This window comes from Sebastes fasciatus, chromosome 18, assembly GCF_043250625.1.
Source record: "Sebastes fasciatus isolate fSebFas1 chromosome 18, fSebFas1.pri, whole genome shotgun sequence".
Classification (NCBI taxonomy): Eukaryota; Metazoa; Chordata; class Actinopteri; order Perciformes; family Sebastidae; genus Sebastes; species Sebastes fasciatus.
The window spans coordinates 4,667,616-4,678,729 of record NC_133812.1 but is presented as its reverse complement, the minus strand read 5'-3'; the positions used below and the strand labels follow the sequence as shown (position 1 = coordinate 4,678,729).

The 11,114-nt window shown below is 38.2% G+C and overlaps 1 long non-coding RNA gene across 1 annotated transcript in view; it reads left to right on the top strand.

Moving 5' to 3' along the window:
- LOC141756678 (uncharacterized) overlaps positions 1-11,114 on the top strand; it is a 254,987-nt gene that overhangs the window by 21,631 nt on the left and 222,242 nt on the right. The window lies entirely within an intron of this gene.

The following is an 11,114-nucleotide window of genomic DNA, read 5'->3' as shown; positions in this document are numbered from 1 at the left end:
ATAAAAATCATTCATCTGCTTCCTGTGTGTTGACGTGAAAAGTGACTGCATGGCCGATGTCTTGTCTCTGTTCATTTTTTCTCCATGTCAGTCAGTGTATCTTTTGGTCATTCGATTTTCTTTTCACAAAAGGTTATTAAAATACAAAACAATAGTAGTTATTTCATTTTCATTTTAAAATAAAAAATGTTAATTTAAATATAAGGCGTTTTTCTTTATCAGGGTCAAAAAGGGATGAACCAAACTTAAAAAAACATGTTGATTTTCATTTTCTATTTCAAAAAACAAAAAATAAAATCACTGGAAGACAGAAACGAAAGAACACCCGTTTTTTCATATTCTGCGACCGGAAGTTGCGTAAGAGCGCGTAAGATGGTGCTGCTGTGTAACTGAAGGTGATGGACATGGATCAGTACGTAGTTTTTGAAACAATAAAAGAGTGTGTCTCAGGGAAGAAGACATGACTGCAGAAAAACTTCGGTAAAGTTGGAAAGATATTGACAGATGGAAACTTCCCGGATCAATAACTCATGAACGAAAAACGTTGTTAAAACACAAACGACGGCTCTTTCTGAAATGTAGTAAGGTAGACAACGAGCTACAACCTCGTTTTAATCAAAATGAGCTGTCCTCCGAGCTGGACACATAACATTGGTCTCTATGTGCAGCCGGCTGTGAGACGAGTGGTTCAGGGACCGTCTACAAAGTGCAAAGCCGAAAAGAGATGCTATAAAAAATATTTACTATTGTTTTGTATTTTAATATCCTTTTGTGAAAGGAAAATCGAATGACCAAAAGATACCCTGACCCGTGTCCTTATACAGTGTTTAATTTGTAAATCAGGAGGGGCTGGAACAGGCGTATGCACGGAACGCATCAAAACAACACCTCGGGTGCTGCTGTGCGGAAACTAACAAGAATTATATAATAAACAACGCTATGTGCAACAAACAAATGTTTCATCTTCTGACATGACAATCGAGCCGAGCACACAACGATGGGAACTATAATTTACCATACTCATTTCACCGCGCAGCACAAACGGCCACTAGCTGTGGTGCTTACACTAATAGTAGGTTATATTTAGGGCTGGACCCCAATATTTCACGATAACAGAATCCTTAAAATGAAATGCCTTTTAATTAAACCGAAAAACACACGTTGCAGCGCTGTGCCGTCCATCTCGACTGAGAACGGAGAAACATCTGGCTGCTTCCCAGAGTCATGTCAAGGAAGCAGAGCCAGAGCCAGAGCCAGAGCCAGAGCCAGAGCCAGAGCCAGAGCCGCTGTTGCTTGTGTCGGAGCCTTCTCAGATGCAATTAGGCCTATAAGGCCTGCTATTAGGCCTGCAATTAGGCCTGCAAACGTGACTTTGAAGTACGTCTACGTTCGCACTCACAGAGGGAAATACCATTCGGTTCAGCCGTAGTGGCTCGGTCTGAGCCATTTACAGAGCCAGGGCTGTGTATGCTGCTGCCGGATTTTCTTTTTTAGAGCACACACACAGAATGTGAATTTAATAAAAAAAGTGCATTGCATTAGAATCACACACTGAACCTTTAATCTGGAGACAGCGATCAGTAACAAGAAGGAGCTACTTTCAAAGTAAATGCTTGGTTACATAGTTGTTACAAGTTTAGCAAAGCAGAAACTAAAATCAAAACTTTTAGCCCCCCAAGAGCACAAGGAAGGCAAACATTTCAATATTTTGGATGGTGATGAAACAAAAAAAATTACAGTTTTTGGTTTAGCCAATAATGAAGGACAAGGCTTAAATCAACATGCAGCTCCAAGGACAGTGTCCATTTTTAGCTCCTTGTGTTGGGAAAGTCAATACATTTTGAAAGCCAAGTAGCCTGGTGGTTATTTCATCACATTCTTTCATTCAAAAACTGGTTACATGAACTGATTAAACTGATTGTTTCCTGTGACAGTTTGTAAAAGTTGTTTTTTTTCCACACACACACACCGGTACACGCAGCACAGAGAGGTTTAGATTCACTCTTGGAAAATATTCCATCATTATCTGAGCTTCAGACAGGAACGGATTTAATACGAGGAAATTAAAAAAGCTTCACTTGACTAATAACGCCACAAATCACTACATGGAGGAACAGCGTGTAGCCTATTATCTTGATTTAAAGGGTTGTACAGTGAGTATTTTTTTCATGATGTTACTTCTACTGTGACTGAGCTCAGTCAGTTAAAAAAGAATATAATGTATTTTTGTTAGGGTCTAATCCTTTTTATTTTATCTCATGATGTGTGTGTGCGTGTGTGTGTGTGTGTGTGTGTGTGTGTGTGTATGTGTGCGTGGGAGTGAAAGGACGGACAGACAGATGTTGGTGAGGGAGTGACTGTTGTGGGAACACAGCTGCTGTCCGATCACTTCATATCTCTGCAGTAATGACCACTTAGCTCTCATTACAACGCTGCCACAGAATGTCACCTTTTTCCTTGTGAGTAAAACACCATCTACAATAACAGCTTGTGTGCGTTTGTTATTTCTTACAATGTCACAAACAACATCTTAGAGGCAGAAATATTACCATCAGAAAAGAAACATTTTTCGATCAAAGCTCTGTGGGTAAATAATTTAAAGCCTAATGTCCAAATTGATGCCGACATATTTAAACTATATTCTGGTTTTTGAATAGTCGCAAAAACAATGAATTGATTCTCTCTTTTTTTTTTTTCTCGAGGAACCTCCTCTAGTTTTTTCCTACGATATGGGACTGTTTACTTTGGCTGCATGCACCTGACACTACTTTATGAAAAGCCTGGATTCAAGAGTTCACACCCTTTTACTTTTACTTGTCATGAAATAACCCAGCACACGTGAAACCCACCAAACACCAAAGGACTTCTTGATATTTCATGTATTTCTTAAAGTAGAAATGTAAAGCAAGTTAAAAGTAAATAAGTAAATCCAACCAAAATACTTAAAGGTCCCATATGGTGCTCATTTTCAAGAACAAACTTGTATTTTGTGTTTCTACTAGAGCATGTTTACACGCTGTAATGTTAAAAAAAAACTTTATTTTCCTCATACTGTCGGCCTGAATGTGCCTGTATTTACCCTCTGTCTTAAACACTCTGTTTTAGCGCATTTTGACGGAATTGCGACGAAATTGCAACAGAATTGTGTAGCTTAGGCCCATGTGTACTTCCTGTCAGCTGATGACATTCACATACACTGCAACCAGGAATAAACTTGGACACATTTAGAATGTTTACGTTTCAATATGTGTAAAGGGTCTAAATATTGTATATTTGTGACATCACAAATGGACAGAAATCCTGACAGCTTGTTTCAAATGCAGAGTTTCTGAATACGGCTGTGTGTATTTCCCTGTGGATTGAGCGTTTCGATACTGTCACAGTATTTATATAGGACTTAAGCCTGCTTTATAATAAAAAACATGAAAATCTCCCTTTTTTATAATATGGGACCTTTAAAGGAGCAGCACCCAAATTAAGAATTCCAATATGTTACTTCCATGGTCTAGTAAAGTTCAGTCAATATTAGTGAACATGAGTAAACAAAGCCAGAAAACCAGAGAAGTAATGGTACGTGTCCACTGGGGTGGTTTTTATCACGAGGGCACGCGCCGCTTCCCAGCATTGGACGCTTGATGGGCTGCCACTAGACACAACACACTCGGCATCTGATTGGACAAACGCTTTCCCTCCGTGGGCTGCTGCTCCCAGCTTTCAAACCGGAAACAACATGGAGGCTCGTTTGGAAACTTTCTTCTCTTATTTCCTGAAAATAGTTCACCGAAATGTGTTCTTTATTTTGGATCGACAACGTTTATTTTAAAAGATTCTTGGGAGTTTCGGCGAGTTGCGCCAGACGCCCATGATTTGCATAAAGTAGACTAGACCTCAACTTTATGCAAATGAGGAGCAGGCGTCGTGACACTCTGTCTCTCGAATCGCGCCGCCATGCTACCAGAATGCATTGCACGGCTGCTTACGTAGACAATGAATGGGAAGCGTGGAAAGGACGGATCCTGTGGACACGTACCATCAGTCTCACACTTCGGGTATAAAGTGTGGAGCTACTCCATTGACAATGAGTGGGAGACTGATTTTGTTTGCTTTTTTTTACCCAATGAGCTTCATTCTATTGTAGTGTTGTCAGTTGTGAAACAGAAAATGTCCCAATATTAGTGGGGCAGCTAAGCTGAACTATTAATAACAATTGTGCATGTTGCCACATTACATTTTCAAGTTCAGCATCGCTTTAACTGTGATTAGAGGTTACTGGCGACCCACATATTTATCCAGCGATATCTCTAATTCAAGTCAATTTTAGGTTAGAGACCAGAAAAAAAATCAACTGCCTTGCTCAGATTCGAAAGCAAATTTGCAGCGCCCTGATATCTATATCTTTTCATAACATATAAACCTACATCTGTGCCAAATGTGTTGCTTTATCGCAAAATGCACAATTTCTTATGCTTAACTGCCACGCCATATACTCAGAACATTCCCCTCATTGCTCTCAGTGTCATGTAGAAATCTCTCCCTATTCATTGTCTATGGAGCAGCTCCGCACTTTAAACTTAAATCACATATTTGAGTTTTAGTACTTTTTGGATTTGGGAGAGAGTTGTTAATTTTTACTAATATCTTTGGACTGTCTTAGACCATAGGAATAACATGTACGAATTTTGAAAATGGACGTAGTTCCCCTTTAAAAAAAAAAAAAAAAGCAAAATATTAGCAAAGCTCGACTGGACGGCACCTTGCGATAAAAACGAGACAAAGTTTCCAGTTTTTTTTACAGTATTTGTACTTTCTGTATCTCAACTCATAATTTACTAAGTATAATATTTTGTTGCTGTATGATTACGATGTAATTGCAGAAATGAGAGCTCAGCGCCGACACCGATCCAATAAGTCATGAAGATATGTTTGTCGGGTGGATAGAAGGAGCCTACAACTGAAAAGCTCTCCTCCTTGAACAAGATGGGCTCAGCTCCACAAGCAACAGCCCAGCGTTCAAGGCTAGCTCTATAAATCTGTCCAGAGGGGGGGGCGGCTGCCCCCGGTTTCCCGTGTGTAGTGATGACTAATTTGGAGCTGCTGGAGTCGGACTACTAAGGCAGAGTTTACAGAAGGACAGGAGAAGTCCGGCAGTTTGGTAAAGCAACTGCAACGGAGACTAAAGTCAAATGAGAACTAGGGCCAGACTCACAACTCACAGCAAATCCTCAACTCAATTTCATTCAATGCAATCACTTAAACTTTTTCCAGCACTTCCACTCTTAATGCCATTTCAACTTCTTTCAGTATTTCAACTATTTCAAATGTCAAACTGGAAATTTTATTGAGAAAATGTATTCAGAAATTCCCAAAATTTACTCCAGCTGCTTCCGGTGCTTATGCTTATACATTTAAATTGGCAAAAATGTATTGTAGGACAGCTCAAGCTCAATTAATAAGTTTTATCTCAACAATTTCAACTTTCAGTACTTCCACTTCAACAGACACTTCAGCATCACTCAGCGCCTCAATTTAGTGCTTGCACTTAAACTGAAACTTCGGATTATTTCAGCACTTTCACTACTGCCACTTCAGTAAATTCCAACCCCCTCTTCAGCTTCTTTCATCGCAACTCACAACATTTAGCCTTTTCTTGTTTTATTAAATCTTATAATTTTGCTCCTTTACAAACATGTAATTTTTAGGGCTGTCAATCGATTAAAAACATTTAATTGCGATTAATCCCAAATTAAATTGCACATTTTTTAAAGGGAGATTTGTCAAGTATTTAATACTCTTATCAACATGGGAGTGGGCAAATATGCAAATATATTTATTATTGTAAATCAATTAACAACACAAAACAATGACAGATATTGTCCAGAAACCCTCACAGGTAATGCATTTAGCATAAAAAATATGCTAAATCATAACATGGCAAACTGCAGCCCAACAGGCAACAACAGCTGTGTGTCAGTGTGCTGACTTGACTATGACTTGTCCCCAAACTGCATGTGATTATCATAAAGTGGACCTGTCTGTAAAGGGGAGACTCGTGGGTACCCATAGAACCCATTTTCATTCACATATCTTGAGGTCAGAGGTCAAGGGACCCCTTTTCAAAATGGCCATGCCAGTTTTTCCACACAAAAATTTTGCGTAAGTTTGGAGCGTTATTTAGCCTCCTTCGCGACAAGCTAGTATCATCACTCCAGCTTTAAAACTGAGCTACAACGTAAAAATCGCAAGTTGCGTTAAAGAAATTAGTGGCGTTAAAACGAATTTGCATTAACGCGTTATTATCACGTTAACTTTGTCCTAGTAATTGTGTCCTTTTTTTCTTGTTTGAGAAGTGTTGTAGTTTTCCCCCTCAAGGTTTTAAAGTCCAACAATCTCGACTCTTTTAAATTCTTAAACTTCAACCGACACTTCAAACTCTTTCAGGTCTTCACTTAAAAAAACAAAACCAAAACCAAAATGCAGCTTTTCTAACTCCCACACCGTCCGCTGTACACTCAACAACTTCAACTTCTTTCAGCACTTTTTTTTTACTTCAACTTCACTCAGCGCTGACACCATCTGACACTTTCAGTGCTCACACTTAAACTGAAACTATTTCTGCCACTTCTACTACTTTCAGTATTTCAGCTATGAATATAGCTAAATTAAATTCAGCCCATCCAGCTGGCCACATAGAAACAAAATGCCCCGTTGCACTAATGCACAAGACCACTGTAGAGAATGTATCATTTATAGTGCCGGATATTTTAATAATTTCATTCTAATATAATCTGAAATACTCCGTTATTTACGCCAGCTCTGGTTGATCAGAAAACGTAATTTGATGTGTGCCTCACTGCTCAGTGTATCTCCAGTAACACATACATAGAACCTATAACAGCTGCAGGTGCACCCGAGGGAGCATCTCTATCTACGAGCCCTGTGGTGGCCTTCAAAGTGTGCATGTGGTGTGTTATTGCTCATGTCACGCTTCCATGTAAAGACAGCTATTTATGCCACTGGAACAGCTTCAAGAAAGCGTGTATCCAAACCGTCTGCCCCCTCATCCCGTCATGTTGGGAGATAATCAACATATTTCCACTATCTCCCGCTCATTATTACTGGACACGCTGATTACAGGCTGGATTTATGGAGCTCTGAAGCTCTGAGGCCACACTCCCCCTTGCTTTGGCCGGGCCTCTGCTGGAACTGGGTAGAAGTCGAGACAGAGGATGACAGCGAGGAGGAGGAGGTTGACTGGAGAGAAGGATGAAGAGGAAGAGAGGGGAGGGTGGAGGAGAAGAAGAGAGAAACGAGAACTGGACTGTGGAGGACATAAATATAAGAATAGGAAAGAAGGAAAGGAGAAGACAGGAGGACGAAGGGGGGAGAGATGAAAGGGGCCATAGAAAAAACCCAAAGATTATTATTATTATTTGTTATAAATAAATTATATTTGATTAGTCTGAGATAAAATCATACTTAAAGCGGTCATTATATCCTGACAGTAGTGCATGAGACAGGTAACCTGAAAAAAATAATATGCCTCGGTGTCCTGTGGTGTCTTCCGGTGCTCCGAACGTCATCTACAAGATTTCACAGACCGGAAGAAAACAACCAATCAGAGCCGAGCTGGAGCCTGGCCGTCTCTGAGCAGCTGTCAATCACTCACAAACTACGATCAAACGGTCAAACTAGGCAGCGCTGATCAAATATGAATCAATATTATGTAACTGTAATGCCTATTTCTCTCCTCAGATGTTTTCTGTAGTGCCTATTTCACTCAGAAAATGTTTTCAGAATCATCTTGTAGTGTACTGTTTAGCTGTAAATTGAGAAAGTTTGTGACCCGGCAGCCATGTTGAGATCAGTTGAGGAAATACCAAGCACCGCCAACCAGCCGGAGCAAAATTTCTATCACTAAACAGTACACTACAAGATATTTCTGAAAACAATTTACGTGAGAAATAGGCAATACAGCAACTGAATATTAATTCATATTTGATCAGAGCTGCCTAACTTGACCGTTTGATTGGAGTTTTTGACAGATGCCCCAGTTGAATGAACAGCCAATAGGAACGCTCTCTCTCTGAAATGACCTGTGATTGGCCAAAGTCTCCCGGCTAGATTTCTTTAAAGCCTGAAAACAAAGCCATGAGGAGGAGAAGTAGTCTAGTTTTCTCTCAGGACACTTGAATTACAATATGCTGAAAGGTTATTATGGACCCGTGGGTGTTGCACCCGTCTGTTGTACACTTTTTCCTGAGATGAAACCAAACTAAAATCTGTAAAAAAAAGTGCTTCAGAGAATGAATTCTCTATAAATAACGGTGTAAATCATTTTACAAATTTCATGGTAATTAGATGATAATTAGCAAGTAACCTATTTGAAATTTCTTTTCAATTACTGCCAAATTACCCCCAAAATTTACCTCAAAATGCATTGAAAATTACTTTATTATAAACATTATTTAACCATTGTATGCTAACCATTTTAACCATTGTATGCTAAAGTAGCATACAATGGTTAAAATAGGGCCCTTAGGCTTGAGAAGCGGCTGCTCTTCATCGGAGGTGGAAAACCAAAACTAATAGAGGACACTTCTGATCAGGCACAAATCTCACCATTGTGTGACTTATTGTCTACACAAATGTAACCTGGTAACTAATGTAATGATATGTAAAGAAATTAAAAAAAAATGATTTGCTAATTATTCTCTATTTATCAGCAGACATGGAAATAAAAGAATAGCAATTAACTTTGTATTCTTTTCCTGGAAATGTATTACCAGCTATTGGGAAATAGCGGATATATAATTATTAAATAATGTTTATAATAAAGTAATTTTTGATCAATTTTGAGGTAAACATTGGGGGTAATTTGGCAGTAATTCCAAAGAAATTTCAAATAGGATACTTGCTAATTATCACCTAATTACCATGAAATTTTACCATGAAGTGTAACCAAATGTTTTTGTAATATAGTTAAACTCATGTTTAATTTGGGACAACCAACCATTGTTTTTCGTAGAGCTTTTATTTTATAAACAGTGCATCTAGCATTGCAGACAGCCAAGGCTTTTATTTTGTATTAATTGCAGGTGCACTGTGGGTAACCTGCAGCAGACAGAAGCTCTCCTGTTGTAGGTAAGTTGGTCCGGTGCTAGCTCCTCTATTATTACTTGTTAATAATATAATTTAAGTTGTCACACAGTGTGGAAAAGTCACCAATATCCTATTATTCAACGCTGTAACTCACTTACAACACATTTAGTTCACTTATCATTCCTGAAAATGTATTATTACCGGTTGAGAGGCGATGCTAATTATGCTAATGATGCTAATGAAAACGTGCCCGCTAGCTTAACTTGTGACGCACAGGCGACTAGACCTGAAGCTCCGTAGCCTCATGAGGCTCTTCAGCTCCTCTCCAGTGGCTCCCTGTGGATTTATAATACAATTAGTGGAAATTAATAACTTTTTTTTGCTTACATTTTCATTTTTATTTATCATTGTTATTATTGAGTATTAGGGCCACATTGAGGGGAAAAAAATAATCTGAGATTTCGAGAATAAAGTCATAATATTAGTATATATATATATATATATATATATATAGTAGTATAGCAGAAGTAATTTGACGTGTTATTTTATTTTTTTCTCGTAAAGTTCCGACTTTATTCTCGTAATATTACGACTTTTTTCTCATAAAGTTATGACTTTATTCTCATAAAAGTTATGAATTTATTCTCATTATATTACGACTTTTTTTCTCATAAAAGTTATGACTTTATTCTCTTAATATTTCGACTTTTTTCTCGTAAAGTTGCAACTTTTTTTCTCGTAATATTATGACTTTATTCTGTAAATCTCAGATTTTTTCCCCCTCAATGTGGCCCTAATACCTCGTAGTACATTTGCACTTTGGCCCTCACTGCATTAGACTTATATACAATATACTTAGACTATAAACTGTGTTTCCTTCATCACAATGTTCAAATGTTTTGTGGCTCCAGGCAGATATTTTTTATTTTTTTTTGCCTAAAATGGCTCTTTCGATAGTAAAGGTTGCTGACCCCTGGTCTAGACTGTCCTTTCATCCAAGTTGGACCGAGCTGTGCCGACCATGTTAACATTATTCCTGACCTGTCTGGTTGTGTGTATGTCCCACTATACAGGTATGATATGTTAGTTCAATATGCATGTAAAATAGGTGAAGTAGCGTCGCCATTTTGGCTCAAATTCACTACTTTATTAGGCTAAAAGCCATATAATTAATTATCTTTAATAAGTTTGTTGAGCAGAACGTGCCCACTGTGTTTTTGTAACACTCCTGAAGGTGGCAGCAGAACACAATAACATGTAAATCTCTGCTGTTGTTGAGGAAAAATAAAAAGGAATGGGCTTTTAGAGTTTGGGATGAAGAAACACACTGTTAGCTGAACTGTTAAAATCACATTTAATTATTTGGCATTGATATGAGTGTATGTGAATGCCAAAGTGTGGAATGTGGAGAGATATTTCATGCATTTTATGCTCATGTTTTACAATATAATTGTAAACTGGTAAACACAGTCATTTATAACTTTGTATTGAAATGTATTTTCATTATGCATCTATCACTATACAATCACAATGTAAAGACAGCAGAAAGAAACTCATGCTGTGGTAGTAGTTAAGTATTTAGTGATGTAGACATTTCTTCAGTAACTTTGCCTTGTGATGTGATGTCTCAGTCAACATTACATAAAGTGAAATATGCTGTTGTTGTGCTAGCTTTCTTAAAGGTCCCATATCGTGCTCATTTTCAGGTTCATACTTGTATTTTGTGTTTCTACTAGAACATGTTTACATGCTGTAATATTAAAAAAAAAAACATTATTTTCCTCATACTGTGTCCCTGAACATGCCTGTACTCACCCTCTGTCTGAAACGCTCCATTTTAGCGCATTTTGAGGGAATTGCAACAGAATTGCAACAGAATTGCAACAGAATTGCGTTGCTAAGCAACAGCTTGGTACTCTCATGTGTACTTCCTGTCAGCTGATGACATTCACATACACTGCAACCAGTAATAAACTGGGACACATTTAGAATGTTTACTTTTAAAATTGTGTCAA